This window comes from Apis cerana, linkage group LG13, assembly GCF_029169275.1.
Source record: "Apis cerana isolate GH-2021 linkage group LG13, AcerK_1.0, whole genome shotgun sequence".
Classification (NCBI taxonomy): Eukaryota; Metazoa; Arthropoda; class Insecta; order Hymenoptera; family Apidae; genus Apis; species Apis cerana.
In genome coordinates this window covers 5,594,555-5,617,568 of record NC_083864.1, presented here as the reverse complement: position 1 = coordinate 5,617,568, position 23,014 = coordinate 5,594,555, and the positions used below count along the sequence as shown (strand labels likewise).

General features: G+C 46.3%; 1 protein-coding gene across 30 annotated transcripts in view; it reads left to right on the top strand.

The window, feature by feature from the left end:
• LOC108000201 (forkhead box protein P1) overlaps positions 1-23,014 on the top strand; it is a 199,376-nt gene that overhangs the window by 15,014 nt on the left and 161,348 nt on the right. For 2 of the 30 annotated variants that reach the window (XM_062083808.1, XM_062083804.1), the window contains exon 1: positions 10,360-11,530. The exons of 27 other annotated variants lie outside the window; for them this stretch is intronic. The gene's annotated coding sequence lies outside the window, so the exon portion shown is untranslated. Of the gene's footprint in view, positions 1-10,359; positions 11,535-23,014 lie in introns of those variants that run through there. One more of the 30 variants, XM_062083806.1, reaches the window with a different exon arrangement.

Sequence of the window (23,014 nt, the reverse complement as noted above, 5' to 3'; positions counted from 1 at the left end):
TTATCGCGCGATAAAGTTCATCGCGACAACCGGAGAGCCTTCGAGAGACTACCACGTTCGACTGTCGCGGACGGTCATTACGTACCGTCGTATTAAGAAATAGCATTTCTTCGAGCGTTGGATCCCGTTTGTTGTTGGGAATTGATCGATTTCGGAGCCTAGATCCGAGGCTCGAGGGGTGCAGGGGTTTCTTGGCCCCGATCATCCCGATCCCCGTTTTTTGGTGTTACGGTTGCTCCGCGCTCTCTGTTCAGCTGCCTATTTATAGATCACCCTCCTTAGCCCGTTCGCGAGTTGGAGAGAACATTGGACAGCCTTCTTCCACCTTAAGCCGGCCTGTTCCCCAACTTCTCTCCGCCTTTCCTTCTCCGCTTCATTGAAATGCGTGCGCCGGTAATGGAAACGTTCTCCTATCTCTCTAAGTGGCCGCTACCACGATAGCATGGTGCAATTTAATCGAGAGAGGCTGTGGCAGCCGCGCGCTTAGAAAAGCATTCTAGACGCGATATATATATATATATATGTATATTTATATATAATACGCGCGGCGTGCGTATCACTTTCTTCTTTTTTCCTTTCTTCCCCTCCCCTCGATTCGCGTTTCTTTCCTCGATGTCCGCGCCTCGCGGAGAACCACCGACTTTTTCTCCTTTTTCTCGTTTCTACGCCGTATACACGAATTACGATTATATCACAATGGCAGAGGTTTCGTCTCTGCCTTCGCGGAGTCATTAGTGCAGTCATTATATTATACGTAACGAATTACACACGAGAGAGAGAGAGAAGGTATCGCGTGGATACCATCGCCACGGTATCCGATTATATTCGAATATTCGCGAGTCGTGACGGTTCGATCTTGAATCGAATACACACGTGGTCGTTGGAAAAGGGCGCGGGGCTATATATACCGCGTGAGAACAGAGAGTAGTATGTCGTTAGTATTGTTGTTCGCCGATCGACATGTTGGAGCGTACACGGTTCGAACCTTTGACGCGTCGTTATAAAAAAGTAATAATAAAGGGCACCAAGCATAACGACGGCTAGGATTTTGTACAGGATCGTCGAACCGCGAATATGTGAAGTGGTTCCGGGATACGGGTGACTTAGGGGTTTCGAGCTTCCAGCTCAGGGCGATAGGAAGGGCGAGGGAAGGGGAGGAGGAGGGAGGGAGAGAGGAGCGGCGACGTGGGAATTGGTGGAGTGCGCGAGCGCTTACTAGGCGACCGATTGTAATTATTTTTCCCCGATGACTTTGCCCTCAATGATTGTGCCTCTGCACACGGTGAATTGATGCTGAGAGCCCCCCTCATCAGCCGCTTCTCTATACGGTTAAAACGATGCGGCAAAGTTAAACGTTACCGGACCGTGTCGGGAAAAGAGTGTTCTTCGCGTGTGTCGTGCGCGGCGAGCGGTGATTGGTCTCCCTGGACCAGCAAATTCAGGGCTAGGAGATTCATTGGCATCTCTGGATACGTACGTCCCAGAGATTTTTCAGGGGGAAGCGATTTTTTTAGGCGTATGTATACACCGGTATAAAGGCGTATCGCGTCGTGTCCAACGAGGACACTCGTGAACGTGATTATTTTCTATTCACCTTATGCAACGCCATTTCCGCGCAAGATGGTAACGGAGCATACATCCTCGCGCCACACGCTCGTTACACTCTCGCTTCTTTTCAGATGATGATACTACCGCAATTGAATTTTCTCTCTCTCTCTCTCTGTCGATCTCTTCCGTCGATCGACGCGAAACTCGCCTTCCTTCGTCGCTTGGGCGAAAGATTATAACGAGCGTATTATTCGCTCGTATCGATAATGCGCGATGGAGGGAGTTACCTACTTGCGCTTTCCATTATCTCGCCTGTTACGCGGTCGAGATATCTTGTCCATTGGGATATTGTCGAACAATAATTAAAGCGAAAGTCTAATACGATAATGGTTGGAAAATTGCGGGATAGCTTGTTCCTAGAGACTGGTTTCCTTCTTTCTCCTTCCTTTTTCTTTCTTTCTTTTTTCTTTTTTTTTTCCTAAATTATAGGTAACGATCTTTATCAAACGCCTGAATTATACGAAGATTCGTCGTATTAGTAGCCTATCACTTACGACCACGTTACGTAACCAGAATCTTAACAGGCGGAGAGTGTTCTTGCCTTTAGCCAGATTCAGCTTATCTCGCTTGTTCCGTTATTTACCTGATTACGGGCCAATTAACTCGTACCACAGGGGGAAGGAGGTAGAGAGAGAGAGAGGGGTCGGGGGGGAAATCAATGATCGAGGTTGCCTCCCGTATTCGCGTGTGGAATTCTACAGCGATACGATACAATGTGCCGATACCGATTCTCGGTTGGCGTTCGTTCGTAAACTATTTCGTCGGATAATCCGTTTAGGGTACGGGACGACGAGAGTGAACGGCCTCGTGATCAGGATTTTAGACGCGGCCGTAGAGTTCTTTGACCCGTTCGAATCGGTACGAGGAATTTCTCTTTACTTTGTATTTTATCTTTACACCGGTGAAAGTATAGCAACATTGTTTTGCCTCGCGCCACTTTTGCTATATATATATAAATCTCGAATTTTCTCGTTTTATCAGTCGGAAAATATTTTAAGAAATCGAAGAAAGTCCCGGTGAAAGTTAAAATACGATCTAAATTGAATTTTTCTCCGACTTTGTTATATTAAATATTTCGATGCGGATCGTTTAAATTATTAAAATTTCTTTCTCGAGTCGAATAACCGATGAATTATTTACCGTCTTATCGCTTTCTTGATCGTTCCGCAATTACGGCCCATCGAATTCCCCCGCCGCTTGTTAACATTCGTTGAAAAATTAACGAGGGCAATCAATTTCTTTTTTCCCCGTTTCTCGATTGATAATGCGCAAAATGCACATTCGCGCATTCACGCAATGGGATGGAAAATAAGATAAAGTGGTTACTCGGGCCATGGGATCCGCAACGTGGCTGGGATCGTCACAGGTGTTAAATATTAAGTCGAGAGTCAGAGGGAATGGACGTTTCAGAAGTCGTGCCAGACATTGCCGCGCTTTCATTTGGTTTATGATATTTAAATGAAGCCACGTCTGCCCGTGTCATAATGCGATATAACAACTGGTAGAACCGTCACATTACACACCAATGAATTATTCGATCATGCATCAACCTTTTCCTGAATTATTTGCCTCGATTTCTAACGCGACATATACATATATATATATATATATATTCGTTTACCAAAACGAATCGCTTGTACACGAATTTAATCGTTTCGTACGAGAAACACGAGCTTAATAAAACTCGAGGAGCGTCAATTTCACTGGATAATAATGGAGAAGAAAGGATACTTATTTTTTTTTTTTTTATACATCCGTTCATAAATGAGCTCCCCACGCGGTAACTTCGCTTCGAGGGTTGGAATATGATTAGTATGTCGTTATAGAAGCATCGGCTTGGATACTTAAATTAAGTTTATTGAGCAATTTTCACGGCGTTACGTCCTCCTTGGCGCGACCCTCGTAAAAGATAAAAGTCGGAGCGTTGTATCGAGACCGGTCGAGAGGTGATTCGATTCTAACGTTTCCCCTCCCCACACTGTTTCCTATTAAAGCTCGAAAGTTAATGAACGACGATTATGACGTTCGAGGAATGGCAGATGTATATATATATATATATATACACGTTCTGGAAAAAAATTGCTAGGGGGTTGCTCGACAGGAAGACAGTAAACAATGGGTATAAGCGGTTCATTCCCGTTCTCAAGACTTTTACGAGTTGAGAAACTTTCCTCGAGTTCTTTCCCTTTTAGTCGGTGTTCCCCTGCGGTAACCCCTCTGATATTTGGTAAACAATTAAAATCTCTCCTCCAGAGGGTAGTCTCCTCTCGATCCCGGTCAAATTAAAGGGTATTCTTGGATTTTTAATCCAAGAATGACGAACAATGACGTCTTGACTGTTTTTTTTCTTTTCTTTTTTTCGACGGACCACAGTCGTATGGAGTCGTATTATCTTCGTTCTCGAATCGAGACGAAATCGACGGCTCGATTATTTCCAACGAGCGATCGCACTTTCGTAATTAGCCGGTGGAGAGGAGACCACTTCTTAATCCCGTATCGATCGGCGAAAAGTTTATCCCTAACCGTTCCTCGCCGGTTGGTTGGATTTTTCTTCTCCCCCTCCTCCTCCTCCTCCTCCTCCTTCCCTTCCTCCTCTCCACTCTCCTCGCCCAGAAATCCGGAAAATCGTGAAAAATGCTTTAAATTCGTGGCGATTTGATTGATCGTGTTAATAAGAAAGTTTCCTTCCTTCTTTCTCCCTTCGATCGTCCTTCGTTCGTTCGGGGGGATGATGAAGAAAAGTGAGGGAAGGAGAGAAGGGGTCGGTTATCGATCGGTCGATACACCATTGATTGCGCGTGATTAATGACGGTGTTGATTTTCGGTCAAGCTTCGAATCGCGATTTCACGATTTAAGATTTAAAGGAGAATCCTGTTGCGTTTGTCCAAGATATTGTATTTTCTTCGGAAACAGGGGTGGGTGGGGGCGAAATTACGCGTCGAGCACGAATAAGGGGCAACGCGTTATAAAGCAGTCGGAAATTGCCAATTAATAATATATTAAACAAGCAATTTGTGTTTTAGTCGAGTAAAAGAAGTCTCGGAAGTTCGGTACCGAGCATTAATTATTGCCGCGATAAGTCGTTGCTTTCCCTTCTTTCCTTTCATCCCTTTTGTCCTTCCCTTTCTTCTGGATTTACGATAAAAAAAGCTCGGAGCAATCCTCCTCCTCGAGGAAATTTCTTACGCCTGATCGAGTTCCGATAAATATCGAATCGAAACGTTCGGGAAAACGAGGTATTTATGGATACTTTACCATCGATCCAAACGAGAAAAGGGCGAAAGGGTACAATAAGGATTATTAATTCGTTCCGTGGCCAATTGAATTGGATAGAGAATCGTTGGAGAGAGTCGTCGTCTTGCAACCAGCTATCTATTACTCCCAATTAACCAGTTCTGTTCCGCTTGCTTAAATTACGAACAATGTATACCTCGCGATGTTACCATTATTTCGATATTCTCTTCTCGCATTATTCCTTCCTCCGTTTCAAACCACCTTTGTCCACGTTCGATCCGTTTATCCCTCGATAATAATCTCGGTCGCGAGACTCGTGTGGCAGAAAAATCGGGGAGGCAGTCGTTTTTCTATTTCGGTTTTCCCCCGAGCGACGGTCAAGCAAAACAATTTTATCGATTCTCGATCGTTTCGTCAATTCGTGGCCCTCGACCATCGCCTTCGACCAAAGTCGTTCTAAAATTTAGGGTTGGCGCGCGTGGATCGGTTAAGGGTGGACCCTTTTACCGGGGGCAAACAGAAAATGCATTATTTATCGGCCGTAGCGACTGGCAATTCATCGAATTCCCGCTAAAAGTGAAAGAGTTGAGGTTGGAGGGTTGTCGGTGGCGTAACGCAAGCTGCGGGAATGAAAACCGGGGGAGGGAGGGGGGAGGGGGTGGAGTTAAGTGGCACCTTTTCCCCTCTCCTTTTGCGCATTCTCACGCGTATACACGTATACACGTATACCCTGCCTGGAACGGAACAACTCTTTCCTCACCGCTTCCTTGTCCAACTTCTTTTCCCCTTCTGCCCGGTTAATAGCTTCGCAATACGCGTATCCATTTTTAAAGTCAAACATCTAGCCGATATATACGTCCCGTTTTATACGTCCAATATTCTCGTATAACTGGCAGTTTAATTCAGACTTTCTCTTTGTATCCGGAAAATAAATGGTTCGTAAGTTTTCGAGGCACTAATTGCGGGTGGTAAGGAAGCGGAGAGGACGGAGCTCGATGGAGCTGTAAAGTGTGCCGTAAGGGTACACGCTCGAAGGGAATCGGAATAAACGTTCGATCTTGCTAGATCTTTCCTTCCCTTCCTTGCCCCCTTCCTCCCTCCTCCCTCTTTCTCATTCTCTCCTCGTCTCCTACCCCTCCCCCTCCTCCCTCTTTCTCATTCTCTCCTCGTCTCCTACCCCTCCCCCTCCCCTCCCTCCTCCCGTGATTTATGTTAATGTTTTTGTCTGGAACTCTAAATACAAGGAAAGGCGATTCGATTCCTGCCGCGTCAAGTTCGCAGCCCCTTCCGTTTTCTTATGCTGATGCCGATTAACTTAACTGCTTTAAGACGGCAATAAAGGTCGTCGACGCGATTTAACCGGTTTCCTTTTACCATAGAATCGATGCCGTAACGCCCTCGAACGTGAAACCAAAGCTTCAGCCTGCATATTGACGATAATGGGAAAAGTTGTTCGCCTCTTCGATATCTGACTTCTGGTAGGAGCGTCGATCAATCAGCCTACCCGTGATCCACCACCTTATTTTAAACTCTTTCCTTTTTTCTTGCCCCCTCCCCCCCTTCTCTTTTCTTTTTAATTTATCAATCTCGACGATATTTCTCCCAAGCGTTGCCCAAAGTAATTTCGAGCGAAAAAGAACGAAAAGGTGGAGAATAATCGAACGAGCTTTTTTAATACCCGATCATGCCTCCTTCGAACCTTCCACCAGTTTTCTACGCGCGTATCCTCCTCTTCGCTCCTTCTCCGCCGTTTGAACCGATGCCAGTTTCGACGAGCATGCATTCCCCGCGAAAGAAATCGAGAAATAATCGATTTCACCCGATGGTAATTCGTACCGCGCTCGATCCTTTAACATCTGTTTATCGCTTTCCAATTCGATCGTGTAACACGGCAACCGGCCCGTTACAGTTACCGGCGAGAGACCGCTTTTGATATTCGCTTTTGATATTCAAGTTGGCATTAAACTGACCGAGACCCAACCCCTCCCCTCCCCGCAGGTACACAGTTTCTGCGGCGTCGGGGCGGTTTCCGAATCTGAGAGAGTTTTCGAGGTCCGGATTACCTTATCTACGGACTCTCACTCGCTCGCTCGCGCCAATTCCTACGAACGAAATCCCACCGGTCCATATACCGGCCCGTTTACGCCACGATTTACTCCCCCTCCCCTGAACTCATCCCCCGGCGATTGTGCCTAAGTCCGTGGGTGGGTAGTAACGCGATATACGAGCTATCCACGAGCCGCGCGTCCACGCTATCCCCGCGTCGTCGCTCGCTCCTCGTCACGCTTCCTTCGCTAAACTGACCAAGATCCCCTTCCCCTCCCCCCATCCATCCATCCCGTATGAATTACAATTCGGCGCGTTTTACGGAGGAAGGCGAGGTTTTCGGTTTTTATCGACCGATTGGTACACATCTTTATTATTATTGAGACAAGTTTGGGACGGAGGTGGGGCGAAAAATGAAAGTATCGTTTGTCAACGCGAAGAATGCAATTACCTGAGAGTTAAACGTTTCTACGGGTGATAATAAGATTGCGCAAGAGTTGCAAGGCCCAGCGATAAAAAAAGAAAAAGAATCAAATGGTTGGAATTGATAAGACGAGTGTAACCGCTTCCCGGATAATAAATGCTCGTTTATATCCCGCCGTATCTCGGCCGTTTCCCAGCACACGTGTAACCCATACCGGTTGTTCGCGAAGCACCGATTTATGATTCATGAAAGTAAGAAACGTATTTTCGACGAAATACGCCACGGGCGTGCGATTGATTCGAGCCGAAACTCTGCACGAGCAGAACGATATTGCGCATTGTCTTTCTGTTGAAAAAAAAGTTTTCTCTCGTCCCCCTCCTCCCCCGTATTTTTCCTCTCTCTCTCTCTCTCTCTCTCTTGGGAAGAGAAGAGGAAACGATCGCGATGCTCGTAATATTTTTGTCGGAGTTGAGCGGGAGAAGTGACGGAAAAAGGGATTCCCCTGCACCTGATGCAATTAACTCGCTATTAACGAAGCAGACGTTGAACAGAGGCCCGCCGTTACGAAAGTATAGCTTGCTGTACGTGATTAAAACGGGAATTCGTTATGGGTACACCGAGCACGTCGATAAGATTAATTGATAAATGGTTAAATCGATCGGCTCCGTTGTAGTTTCACCTCGGCTTGGGCTTATCGGGGGAAAGATAAATATCTCGTAGCGGTGTGGTCATGATAATCGAGTTAATTCGAGTACGCGTTAACCCTGCGATGATCTCTGCCGAATTATCATTAGAACGGTGATATCTCTTATTATAGATTCCTCGTTTCCTACGATTTCTTTTGAAAAATTTCTTTTAATCTCCTCTCTTTCTTTCTCTCTTTTCTTCCTTTTCCTTCGCGAGTTTTTACGAATTTCTCTTCGATGCATTGTGCGTTACGATTAAAATTATCTATTTGAATACCGAAACGAACGTAATTGGATAAATCGATCGGAACGATTTTAACGATCGCGCGGAGAGACGAATCAACTTTAACTATATAAGGAGAATTTTCTATTTATGAGATTCATTTTATAAACGTTTTATTATCATAGCAGATTCGTCATCGTAGCCGATGATTCTTTGAGTCGTGTCGCAATCGTTCCGCGTATTGCAGTGTAAATAAATAAAATTGACGTGTATGATCGTTTGTTTCATGCCTCGAATGATGCATCGCGTTAATCGAGATGGAATGAAAAAGAGTACGGGGAAACAAAAAAGAAGATTGACGTTCGGCCAGAGAGAAAGAAGCCTGCGTAGTCTCATCGCGGGCCACATGTTTGAATAGCCATGCTGCTTCTTATGACGTTTCCATTCGTGGAATTTACGCTCGTCGAGGGGTTCCTCGTAGGCTTCCCTACGGAAATCCTCCGATTTTTACTCTCGTTCCTGTTCTCGGAGAGTATCGCGATTTGTCGATCGCGATGCACGTGTTTGGACGCGGCCGATCGAGTCGAGACAAATTTGGGCGGAAGTATCGATCGGATCGTTTTATACGATCATCGATAAATGGAGGATTGTTATCGTGAAAAAAGAAATGGAAGCGAAAACGGCCGATATTAAGCGATATATACCGGTCGACTCGCGTTGACGTGTCGTCGTGTTTGACACGCGGAGAGAAAAGTGGAGAGCGGCGAAACACTTCGGAAATAAGCGAAGAAAACGTTCTATCCACGAGGAATGAAAGAGCGGATGGTGCACGGTTGCTCGTGGGCGGTTGGTAAGGCTCGATTTCCAACGCTCGCTTTTGTCTGGATATTTTTCAAACCGCTTCGAGCACGATGAACGGGATGATTCAACGATAATAATCGTGAACATGTTGTCAGCCTGTTTGGATAACTTGCAGCCTTGTGCATGTCGAATAAACAATATATTCTGTCTCTTTTAAATGATATACAACCACGTAGCGAGAATTTTACGATGATCTAATCGGGAAACGAGTTAACAAAGTCGTTGCAAAGTCTTAGAGATAAGGTGTTTTCGAGAATCGAGGAAGGAAAGATTCGGCGCGGGTGGATTGTAAAAACGGTGGGAAGGGGGGAGAGGGATGGACGGAGGGAAAATGTGATCAAATCATAGCGATTCGGTCGTCGAAATCCTGGAAAAATCCTCGATTCGATAACCGCGTGTAATTTCAATTGGTTAATTAGTTAGTTATATCCGTGATATCCGCGAAAACGAAGTCGTGGAAACTGTATCCTATTTATATATCGGCAAATATTCTCGGGTATTAGGTATAGAAACGATAAATAAACGGATAAAAGCGCATCATTAAACTGATAATGACGCGCGTTGCTTCTTCGATACCGCGACTCGTCTGCGTGCAATTTTTACACTGGCAAATCGCGTACACGTGTTCACGTGACCGGCTGATAATAAGCCAACAGAGCCACTCGTATCATCCGCAGGATGCTTCTTCTTCGCTCGGTTACCACCTACCGCTACTTGGAAAGGATCGCATCGAACCTGCAACGATATCTAGTTCGCGTTTCAACTTTTTACTTTCGTTTCGAGTAAAATCCCGAGATCGTTGAATAATACTCCGGTGATAAATCCGTTGGAACTCTCTATCGATCGAAAAATCGTATCCTGAAACGACGATCCTCCTGCCGCTGGTCGATCGAACTGTCACAACTGGGGTCTGGATGGACGAGAAACGGTGAAAAAGAGCGGGCCGCGCAAGATGGAGCGCGTAGGACGCGCGACGCGAGCGATCACGAAGTCGAATCGAAAGAGGCGTTCGTAGCCGGTCAGTGTAAACTCGGCTTTATTCGGCGGAGCTGTGCTCCGACTCACTTGCCTCGTCGCCACTCCACCGAGCCTAACAGAGAAAAGGACAAAGCGCGCGATAGGTGACGTACGGGTTAGAGCGGCACGGCGGGAGGACAGTGGCGGGAAGACGGCGGCGGCGGCGGCGGGTGGTGGGTGGCGGATCGGAGGCGGTTAGGTGGCGGCGGGTACAGAGGGGGGATACGAAACGCGTAAACAGAGAGTCAACATGTAAACAGGCCACTCGCGAGACAAACAACGTGGGGGCCGCGGGCTGTTCACTGAACGAGGCAGCCAGGCTCTCGCCTGTTCGTTCGTTCGTTCGTTCGTTCGTTCGTTCGTTCGTTCGTTCGTTCGTTCGTTCGTACGTTCGTACGTACGTACGTTCGTACGTACGTTCTCTCTGCTGGCATTCGGCGTGTGCTTCGTTTCCGTCCGTCGCTCTCCGTGTGTTAGCTCTCCGCTCGGTGTGTCGGATTTATCGAATCTCGTGGCGGCGTCCGTCCACGGATAACCGGCGTGTGGTGTTCCAACGTCGCAAGTCAGCCATCGATCGTGCGCTTCTCGTTCGCGTTTTAGTTGGACGGATAACGGTGCGATAACGCGGTCGGAAAGCGCGGATCGATCGGAGGAACGGATTTCGTTTCCAGTTTTTTTCTTTTCTTTCTTTTTTTCTATATATACCGTATAGTGCGACTCAAGGCCGAGACGAACGTGTTTTGGGAGGATACGTGTCGGTGGTCACACCGACCGGCGGCCTGTGCGTCGTCGTCCATCGTCGCGTTTCCCACACGGCGCACGTGATTCTCCTCCGCTTAATTTTATGCGTCGTATAAAACCTCGTCGAAATCTATCGGCGAATAATCAATAACGCTTTTGTTGCGGGACGACGCGGGATAAAGCGAAAGATCGTTCGAATTATAATAATAATCGTGCGTTCTCGCTCGCTCGATTTGTTTTGTTTTGCTTCGGAACGGCGTACGAACGGAAAGTTCGGAGAATCGAAATACGTTTTATTTACGTGTACGGATTATACGGCGTATATATATCGGTGGATTAACCGTGTTGATATTTCGCCCCTCGTGTTTCGAAGACGTAATATTTGGAAGGAGAGTTCAGTTCGATACGCACCGTTCCCCGACGATGACGCGTAATTGTGCTTCGTGCCGTATTAATAGAAAATCGATCAGTGTTAGCTGGTGCACGTGAAAATTGTGGTGATTTGTGATCGAGAGGGAGGAAGGGAAGAGGGGGGAAGGACATACCTTGGCGGGTCGTCAACAGGTGTACGCCTTGATGATACACCGATGAGACGATGGAGATTGCTGTTAACATCCGTGTACAGTGAAGAGGAGGTGCTGTTGCGTTCTCGCGTGAATCATTAGTTTCTTGCTGCGGTTCGCTACCACGTGAGTAAGCAATCGTTATCGTACGTTTTATTGAGATTTATGCGACGCGGTCGCCGTGTGTAAATGTCTAATTGTTGCCCGAGAACGAGCGCGCGCGCGATTATTCCTACGCCTTTAGGAAAATAACTGTTTACTAGTCGATTCGGCTCGTAGAGAAGAAATGCCACGCGGAAATTGCCCGTCCGTAATGGTTTTTTAATGGGTCCGAGCACATCGCACGGATCGCGCGTACACGCGGCTCCCTTCGATAACGTTCGTTAACTCGGCTCGATGTTCGGCGTTGACCAACCGACAAAGTTGACCGCTTTCTTCGTGTTCGCGTTCGCGTTTCGTCATCGCGCATTAAATCTGGAGCGCCGCTACACGTGGGACGCGTGCGCAACCACGTGCACGAGTTGCACGACATCGAATGATAATATCGATCGATCGTCGAAAGTGGACGTTGACAGTTTAATTCGAGGTTATTTCGGTATGGACAAATCGATCCCGTGCCCACCAGCTCTTTAGACGTTCGTTCGATTTAATCGCGTTCCGTTAATCGATGGGTTTGTGCGTTGCCACGGGCCAATTAAGGAATCGCGTCTTCGATCGATTCGGAGCAAAGTTCAAGGATTACTGGTGGAATTGTGTTTCGTGTAAACGTGTTCTAACATTGTCAAATATGTTTAACATATTTTTCATATCTTCGACTAACAACTCTATCTCTCCACATTATTCGAAATAACGATTATTTTAACGAAAGGAATATATTATAAAAAAAATATATATATTCGTTTCGTCTCGCATTTTTAATCAATCATCGATAATTGTTTTCGAACGGGAGCTTCGTTTTCGATCGAAAGGAAAAAAAGTATTTGATCGCTTCCTCGACTCGATCGATTAAATTCGAAAAAACAATCGTTCGTGGCTCGTGGCAATCGCGTTTGCGCTTCTCGCAGAAACAAGAATTCGTGATCTCGTTCCCCTCGATCCTTCGATTTGTCGTTTATTATATACAAAGTGGGGATCGAAGAAGAAAGTAAGCAGAATCTCCGTCGTAATTAGGTAGTCGTCGCGGCTTAGATTAGAAATCAATCAGATTTGCAGATCAGATCTTGTAATTACTCGTGAACAATGAGCGCGTGTGTATACATTTCTCTACGAATTTAAAAATTTAGAAACGATCTATCTGAACGACACGGATAATCGAAACCTCGCTTGACCGGAAGTCAAATTTCTTTCGAACCGAGTTTCGCATGAAACGCGTCGGGTTGTAATGCCGGTTTTACAGCTACGGATAAAAAATAAATCTTACCATCGTGCTATATACCACGGTTTCTACCATGCTTTCTTGACGCGTATGTTTGTCGAAATTACGGCGGCCAGGATGGGAAAATACGATCGCCACTAAATCGTCGTTTATTTATCTCGATACTTCGAATCTCTTTTTTTCTTCTTTCTCCTCCTCCTCCTCTTCCTCTATTCTCCCACTCGATAAAACTTTTCTTTACGATTCTCTCGTCTCATTCATGCTCCTTCCTCGTATATTCTAAGCTTTCCCACTCGAGATACGGATGATGCGGCCACGTCCACCGTCACCCAGCCGGATCTCTCAGACCTCCGAGTGTAGAATAAGAAACATTAAAAAAGTGTTTGAGGGCAAAAGCGAGTAAACAGTTGGTTATTTATAGCCGTGCTGTGCGTCGACTTGTAAGGTGGACCGAATAACGGGGAAAACCGTAAGGATTCGTATCGTATGCACGATCGTTTTTTTCTTGGAAGAAAGAGGGAGATAGAGAGAGAGAGAGAGAGAGAGAGGGAGAGGGATCTTTTTAATTTTCTTCTTTGCTTGTATATAAAAAAGAAAAAAAAAAAGAAAGATACACCATATTCTCCGCATCCTTTTCCATTCTCGTATCGTTGGTTCGTTTCTTCGGATCAATTATTTTTTTTCCCCTTTGTAACTTTGTGAAAACTCGAAGACACGTACACGCTCGAGACAAGTAAATACGCATTTTTATCGTATTTGCGGTTATAACGTAGCGTCTCCGAGAAAGGATGGACGATCGTATGTAGTGGAAAGAGATTCATAGGCCAAGCTGTCGGGTTGATTGCTTTATAATAGCCGAATAGCGGCGAAAAAAAAAAACATATTCTTTAGAGGAAAAATATATTGCCGTCATTGTGCTACATCCGCTTAATGAGTTTACGTCCGCCGATTAGCGGCCTCGTATGTATCTCGTTTGTTAGTCGGTGTTTACGAAATAAACGCGACACGCCATACATACGGGTTATTTCCGTTCCGACAATTTTGGATGGCGAGGTGTCGCCGAAAGGGGAAGCGGAAAGTGACAAAAGGAACGGAGGATGAAAAGAGCGGAGGGAGGGGGGAAAGGAAAAGAGAAAAAAGAAAAAAGGAAAAAAAAAGAGAGGAAGAAAAAAGAAATAAAAAGGAGTAATAACACGCGGGCATCAAAAGCACAAAAGCAATTGCGGTCGTAACGTGGCGTAAACAGCGTCGAACAAACAACTGATACAAGCGAAATAAAGAGTGGTTCGTTTAAAGATTTCATTGAACTGGCACGATAATGGACACCGCGTACACAAGCCTAACGACTCGCGCCGAATGGTTCGTATTATCAAAAGAAACTATTGTCGGCCTGTTGTTAACAATGCGTTGTTATTAAAACCTGTATATTCTCGTGACAAACAAAGACATTGTGCTTCGCGATACCAGTCGGCCTAGAAAATCGCAGAACCGAACTTTTGTTCTCCGTGGAGCAAGGATTCTCACACCTTGCATTAATCACCCTGACCTTCGCTCGTCTCGATCTTTCGCGATATGCAAAATACGATTCGCGATCGTGGCTCGCCTTTGGGAAAATTTCTTCATCTTGGTAGAAAACACGATTGCAAAGAGGATTTCCAAGTCTACGTATATGTGTATACGTATATATATGTATGTATACATATATATATTTATACATATATATATATATATATATATATATATAGGCAGACATTTTCGATCGTTCGCGGGGAATCGTTCTCGCGCTTCTTCTTAACGTCATACCGGTTAATTCGTCTCGATGGTTGCACTCGTTAAAATTTACTGGCCGGTTTTTATCGAATTAAAAAAAAGGAAAGGAAAAAGAAAAAGAAGAGAAAGGAGGATCGTTAAAATTTCTTGCTCGTCTCTGACTTGTCCAAAGAGGATGTAAACAGTCGTAACAGACTTGGAAAAGATACATTGCATTCGTATGGTCATTATCGGTTTTCTATAAATAAAATCATGCTTCTCGATAAAACTGCCTAGCGCGCGAACCGGAGTCGTTTAAAACGCGAGATTTACAGAGTTCTGTTATATAAATAACCACAATCACGGGCCGTGACGTCGGTCCGCGTAGTAGTTCGCACACATTTGATCGTTTCCTTTCTCTTTTGTTTTCAATGAAGACTAATCGGTTGGTTCCCTCGTTCGTTGGTAGCTTCGTTCTTATGCATTTCAATAAACCGTACCATTCTCGAAAACCGTACAACGGGCAGCTAATGAATTTCGATTTCCTTTTTTCTCCTCCTCTATCGATTAGTTTTCGGTTCCACGACTCTTTCTCCTTCTCTTTCTCCTACTCTCCTCGATTCGCGATCCATCCGTCTTTCTCGCTCGCGACTCGATATACACGTACGAGAGCTGTTTACGCAAAATCGGTGGAAGACGTATCGTTTCACAATCGTTATTTATTCAAACGGTGGAACAACGGTTGTTGTTTACGAGAGAGATTTTCCACGTTCTTACGTGGTTTCGTAGGAATGCACGAGCCTCCTAACCGTAGTCCGTTACTTTGAGAACGGAGTTCGCCCATTGCCGAGATTAGAGTAGCAGCATTACTCATTCTCCGACCTAATTGCACGCGGCACACCGCGGCGAAGAAAGTCGGTACACGGTGTCGCGTTTTCAAACCATGCCTGTTTATCCTTTGGTTCTGCTTGAACGAAACATTTTCGTATCGCGCCATTTACGAGTGAACGGGACGCGCGGCGAGCACCGCGTATACACGCGCGTATAGCCCGGCATTTTTAAACTGGTACACTCGGAATTGAAAAAAAGCGGTATGAATGGCGCCTTGGAGGTTTCGTTTACACCGGCTCGGCTGAATATCAAAGCACAAAAGGAGGCTTTAAACGTCGACGACCACGAAGACGACGACCACGACGACCACGACGATGACGGCGACGACGAGGATGACGGCGATGGATTGGTGTGCGTTTGCGCGTGCGTTGTTTAGGACGCGGGACGATCGTGGTGGAATTAAACGCGGGGAATGGAATTTTTCTGCCGCTCCACCTCTCGAAACCCTGTGTGCTGTGTAGCGGTTGACAAAAAAAGAAAGGGAAAGTGACGCGAGACGATTCGACATTGTAAGTTGAAAATGTGCTCGTGCGTACGTGGACGAATCGGTGGCGGTCTGAAGCCCCCAAGGTGTGGGTGCGTTTAAATGCAGCGGTAGGGCGGCCACGCCACGCGACGCGTGCGGATATGTACGTGTGCACGGATTTCATTCCTCCCATCCGGTTAAAGCAGAACAAAATAAAAGGTGAAACAAAGCGGGGAGTACGTTTTCCGAGGGAGTTTCATAATACCTTCTTGAATAGAGCCACCGGGATAGCCTTACACGCGCGTTTTATAATGTCGTTTGTGCGTGCGCGCACAAACAATGAGTTTACCTTGCCCGCTTTTGAAGAAGAAGAACGCGGTGACACGTGCCCGCGTGGAACCCCGTAAAATTCAAGTCACTCGTTCGCGTGTTACATTCTCGGCTTATTCCCTTCTACGTGGATAGATTTAAGCGATAAAAAAAGAGAAAGAAAAACACCGATCTCGATTCATTCCACGGTCACGTTCAATCGTTTAAAATTCGTAATTTTTGCATTTCGAATTTCTCTTGGTTCGTCGCATTTTTTTTCCTTTTTTCCCTCTCTTTGTTTCTCTCTCTCTCTCTCCCCCCCCCCCTCTCTCTTTCTCTACAATATACAAGTTGGAAGTACAAAGATATTTACAGAGAGGCGCACGATAGGCGCGCGCGATTGCTTGGTTATTTCAGGTTTATTGATTGATCAGGTATTCCCGAGTGGAATACGAACACAGGTACTCACGTCATCGTACTTTAGATATCGAGCGTTGATCTATTACATCGGCTAGATTAGTTTTCACGGCGCGGATTGTGAAATAAAAAGTTTGAAACCCGCCGGGATCCATTGTAAATTAGATCATTTGTATTCCTTGTTACAACACCGTCGCTCGATTTTCTGTAACGGTGTTATTCATCGCCCCTCCCTCCTCCCGCTCCCCCCGTCTCCTTTGCGAAAATTGTGAAAAATTCCCCGTAACATTTGCGCCATGCACCCGACAATGGAGAAATTCCTTCGAAAGCTATTTTAAAACCAATTACCCTGTTACCTCCCGGAAAGTCGAGACGATGCGTCGAGAGAGAGATGCAATCGATAATTGATCGCTCCTCCGGCGTTCGTCGTGGTCGTCGTCGTCGTCGTGGTCGTCGTCGTGGTCGTCGTCGTCCTCGTAGTCGTAGTCGTCTGATTGTCAAGGCCAATTGCATACGCACGATGAAAATTCACGATGCGCGATAGATAGGAAAGACGATTTTCGCGCGCAGATAGTGCGCATACCGGCGCGTGTGTTACACCGGCAAAATATTCCCGGTGTCATTTGTATTCCGATTATTTGTGCGGAGAGCGTGTAATCGATTTGTCATAATGACGTGCACTTAAATTATCTACACGGATAGTAGTTATTTAAGTGTAAAGGGATTTATGGTTGTACAACGTGTCGGTTACGATATACAAGCGAGTTTGAGCAGGCGTACGCTCGTAAATCAAAAAGGCTAGAAGTTTGTTACAGAGGGAAACGACCTTTTGGCTAAACGGCGCGCGATTAATTCGTATTAATCCCTCGTACGGTTTCGAGTCGATCGACGTTACGTTGTGATCCCTGTCGTATCGCGAATCATTATCTTATCTCGCGATCTTTGATCGGCCACGATGACGTCGAGGCGGCCGCGTTTGGAAATCCGTCTCTCGGATTTGGAGGGGAGATGGAGAGAAGAAAGAATCGACTCGGATTCGACGAAGCGCGGCGTCTCTTCGGTATCAAGGTCGATCGCGATCCCTCCGTTTTAGAACAATGCAGAATGCAGTTTAATTCCGTTTTCTCGGTCCCGAGAACCGGCTCGACGTGTTTTCTTCGGGGAGGGAACTAAGGGATCTCTCATACCGGGCCACGTATGCGACGTCCCGTGACTCATCCGGCCTCTTCGGCATAAATAATGGACGCATCATCGTGGTCGAACGCAACGCGAGAAGCTAGGATCGGGAGACGCGATTCTTTAAGGTTCTCGCTCCGCTCTGGGGAAGGGCACACGACTCGATATGAGGAGAGCTTAAAGCGCGCTCGCCCACTGAGATACTGACTCGGAAATTACACGCACGTGCTTACGCACATGCATACCGTCTTATCGACTCGCACATAAGAATAGGTCCGTGTACATGAGAACATGTACACGACACGCGTATATTTACGCATATTGCACGTGCTAGAAGCGTAACAATCGTAACCGCGATGAAATTTCCTCGCGACACGCCGACGATCGCTTTTCAAACCAATATATATATATATGTATATATAGTTTTAAAGTAGGATAGGTTTGGTTAAAGAAAGAAAAATTATCCGTCGCCTCTCGTGTACGCGTCGTTTCAATTTTTGCGTGACACGTTATTCTTGTAGGTTGCGATTATTTCGAGGTAGCGAGCGACGATCGAGGCTGTCTTGCCTTGTAATTGATTAATTGAACGGGCTTCAGTCGTTCGCAGATTTAACCGAGTCGTACAATTACCTGAAAGGAGGATTTCCTGTTTAGGATACGGAATTAAGTGGGTGTTCGTAGATACGCTCTATTCGCGGTTAGCATCGTATCCAATTATGCATACGATCCGCCTAACGACGCGTCTTCTAAATCGCGAAACTGCAAACGGTTGTTCGAGAAGAAGCGTTTTTTCCGCGTTCCAGTCTAGTGTCGAACGCGTATATTCCGTTCGATATCTCGCAAAATCATCCGTTCGCCGAGTAATTATTTCAGATATGGCCGCGCTTTGCTTGGATATTATTTACGCACCGTGTTCAAATAAGTTCATTATTGATCGGTGGTTTTTTCACGCGAACCCTCGACGTCCATTTGCGGCGCGCGTTCAAACCTGAAATTAATTTTATATGGAACGATAATAATTTACGTTTTCGTTCCATATCTTGATAAATCTGGCATTAACTCCGGTTATACGAGCAAATTTTTTTTTTTTTTTTATTTCCTTCTTTCCCTCTCTCTTTCTTTTTCCACCGTTTTCGCGTATGCGTGTATAAATATCATAAACCGTTTCACGCATGTTGAAACGAACGTGATTCCCTTTGAAATTTCTATTTACAATTTCACGCGCAAATAGATGCCATAAATTATCACCCGATAGGTCAATTGCCCGGTGAACGTAGCTTATTGGTGTTGGTAATGGTTGAAAGGTGGTAGGGTGTTCCTTGGGATCGAGTAATATATAATATGTGGCCGATCTAACCCGGCACGCCGCCGTATTGTAAGATTACGTAAATCACGTTAAGGAGCACCTTGCCTGGAAGGAATCCCATATATTATTCCAGTCCTAATATGGCCGTACGTGCGTGCATCCCTGATGGTTCCCGGCCTCCTTCAGATGACACGATATCAACCCTACCTCTTACCGCCTTGCTTGGAACGTTTATTTCCGGCTTACGTCTGCCGTATATACACGCCCGTTTTAAGTTCCACTCCTCTCAGGGGGCTCAAACTTTTCTTATTCCCTTCTTCTCCTATTACGCCCGATTATTACTCCTCCGCCTTTTTGCGCGCCGGTTAATTAAACTCGTCCCGTTAACAGGCGTTGCAAACAATTCTCTCCCGTATAACGCGATTTTTCCTATTTTTACACCGTTATCATCGCCCCCTCGAACATTCTTCTCTCCTCCCCGTCAACCTAACGATTCATTTCGTAAAATCGTAAATTCGTATATCTATGTTTATTTCCCGTGCAAAGTTCCATCATTTTCGAGGAAAGCGGGATCAGCCCCGTCGCAAAATCTATTAATATCGTATATATAGATACTCGCGTTAGAGAAGGCCGGAGAAGAGGGTATGAGAACCGCTGGGAAGGTCTTGGAAGCGAGAACCTTCGGGAAAGGGTTAAAGGAAGGGCGTGTAACTCTCCGTTATCTCGCCGTGCTTCCGTTGAGGAGGGAGAAGGGGTGAACGCGCTGCGGGGGTGGTTTCTCAACAGGGACAGGAGAGGGACGGCAATGGGAAAAGGGACTCGGGGGCCAGTGCTCCGAAGTTAAAAGAGGTCCGCAACATTTTCATGATTTTCCCAGGCTAATTGTTATGCATGGCGCACATCCCGCCCGTTTAGCCTTTAAACTCCGCGACCTTTCCCTCTTTCTCCTCCGTACATTCCTTCCTCCTTCTCCTTCTCGCATTGCCGACCGTTCCCTCTCTCTCTCTCTCTCGCTAAACGTCGTCGAGCAACCCCCTTTCCAACAGTTTTCCAGCTACGTCACTGAACCTCGCGTCCTCCTCCTCCACCTTCTTTTTCCTTCTCCTTTTTATTTTTCTCCTCGCAGCGGCGTGATAAGGAAGCGCACGTGCTTGCGCGCCCTCGCAAGGGGCGGCCTTATGGGAAAAACCGATACTACGGCTGGGTCACGGGCCAACTGTCTTGCAGGAGTTAACCGAGATTCCGCCAAAACTTTGGACCACCGAGTTCGAATCGGAAGAGAAATTCTTATTATAAAGATGCAACGATGCAATCGTGTTTGATTCTTCCGTTTCTTTTTTTTTTTTTTTCGTCTTCCATTCGTTGCTTGTTGTAAAAATATGGTAAAAATAGGTGTGGCGTGAACATTCGATTATGATATTATTTATCATCGATTTCTTTTTTTCTTTTTATCGGTTTGAAACGAGAAAACGAGTTTCTTCTTTACCCGTGACCCGCGATTACGTACTCGCGTTTGAAATTTATGGAGGAAAGAAAGAAGGTTGGCGGCTCGCAAGCGTGTTGTTTGCTTTCGAGGTACGCGCGCCGTGTAACTCGTGCGCTATCGATGCGGAGTCAGATATAGGCCTTCGCGATTCTTTTGTCGCGCACACGTTGAACATCACGCGACGTTTTACGTATTACGTCGGGGATACTTTTCTCAGAGCGCACGCACACACGAACGAAACGTTTGTTTTCAATATGGGAAAACGGGCAAGTTTGAGGATCTATAACGCGAAGAAATTTTTCTTTTTTTTCTCTCTTTTCTTTTCTTTTCTTTTCTTTTCCTCCGCGTGGAAGAGAAGGACTTTCTCGCAAAGTGGCGAAAATGATCACGCGAAATGCTGTGGATGGCAATTGTTCACGTTTATATATAGATAGACTTTGGTTCTTGATTTATTATTTTTAGTACAGACGTCAGCGTTATAGCTCTCGCATAGGGTATAAAACGCAACACAAGCCATTCATTTCCTTTCTACTCCCGTGTGTACCGAATGCTAAGTTTAGCGTGTACAGGCCGGCTTGACTTCAATAGTAAATGACACTCGGATGCGGTAGTTTACCGTCCTGTAACGATGACGATTTGCGACGTTGGATACTAGCGAGAACAATGAGCTTGTCATCCGATCGGTTATCTTTACAAACAAACGCGATGCACCATTATGCTCCGTCGCGATAAAAATCCGTTTAATCCTCGTAGCTTGTAAAACTCGTTCCCCCTAATCGATGTAACGTTAAAATAATACATCTTGTATGCCCGTTTGAAAATTTTTGCTCGAGCGCATCGCACGAGAGCGAAATCCCCGAAATAATTTGGAATAATTTCCTTCGTGGCGAAAGATCGGACCGATTGAAAAATCAGGTTTGTCGATCCATTACGAATTCATTAATCCTCTCGTTTCTCTTTTTTTTCATACCGCTCGCATCCACGCAAATCGACCATCTCTCGCTGCGGGCGGGTGTTGGTGGCGGGCGAGCGATTCGTGACAGAGGTGCGAGGTTGGTGAGCGAAGGGGTGCTGTCGTGGGCTTCCTGGCGGCGGCGAGGCAAAGACCTTGTACCAGGGGGAAAGGTGCCTCGGGGAAGGGTTAAGCGTGTCCGGTCGGGAAATAACTTTCTTACCTACTTACGCCTTCATCTCCTGAGGGCAACTAACTGCGAAACGTCTCGAAACTCTTCGCTTCCTATCGTATTGTGACGTCGAGGGAAGTAACGGTGGTGGTGGTGGTGGTGTCTTCTCTCGAGGGACCGGGTTTCTTGTTTCGCGTTCGACAGACCGCGACCTCGGTAAACTTGGTGAACTCGGCAGTCTGTGTCCCGAAATCCAGCTCCTCGCCCACTTCTCCTCCGTCTCGATCCAGATCGAGACCGGTCCAATTCTTCTGTTCCCCTTTCTACGCTCTTTCCCCTCTCTTATCTTCCTCCACCTTATCGTGGAATTAAAATTCAATTAACGTTCGATTACGGTTTCCGTGGCGCGGCAATCTCGCTCGAATAACCGATATTACTCGTTCGCCGTGAACAAGGTAATTACGAATGTATCGCGCTGGATTGGCGATAACGGCGCGCGCTCGGTTAAACTTTACGCGATCGAATACGCAATAATTTTTTGCGCGCGGTTGAAAGGGCGTAGCCGGATGGATAGGATAGGAGAATTTGAAAAGACGAAGCTAAGTGGTAGTAACCTCGAGTTACATCGATAACCCGTTCTCTCCCGATCGTTGCTGCACTCGCTCGGATCGGGGGATGTGAGAATAGGGTTCGCGCGCGCTCTCCTAGCCTCGCGGGACACGCGATCTTGTATCGGCCGTTGTTTATTCGTAGTTGCATGCGCACTTACGTGAATGCAAACGGACACCGGCCGATATATATATGTATATATATAAAACGAACCGTATTTTCTAGCGTGTTACCAATATCTGACTGCATAAAGCACGCGCGTGGTATGCACAATAGGGTGGAAAAGTAGCCGCGCCTAGTGTTAAGCCCGATAACGGCGTTCGAACGAAACTTATTCGTACCGGCTGGCCTTTCCTTTACGCGTGCGTCGTGTCATTACGCGTTGATACCCGATTAAACTCACACCCTCGCGACCCGCTCTCGCACTTTCTCGTACTCGCCGGCAATTTTTAACCGCGGACGGAGGTAACGTTGACACGCCCACGCACGTCGATAATCGGCGAATCACCGGACGGACGGACGGACGTCTCGAGCGCGAGTCGTTGCGGGTGCGAGTACGTGGTTTCGTGGGACGGCCGCGTTGCGAAATAAGTGCGGGATAGACGCGGGGCGGGAGATTCTGGGGGATCGTGAATTATTGACGCGTTTATTAATATTTCAAAGGTTGTTCGTTCCGATGTCGTCTCGCGATTAACGGGATCG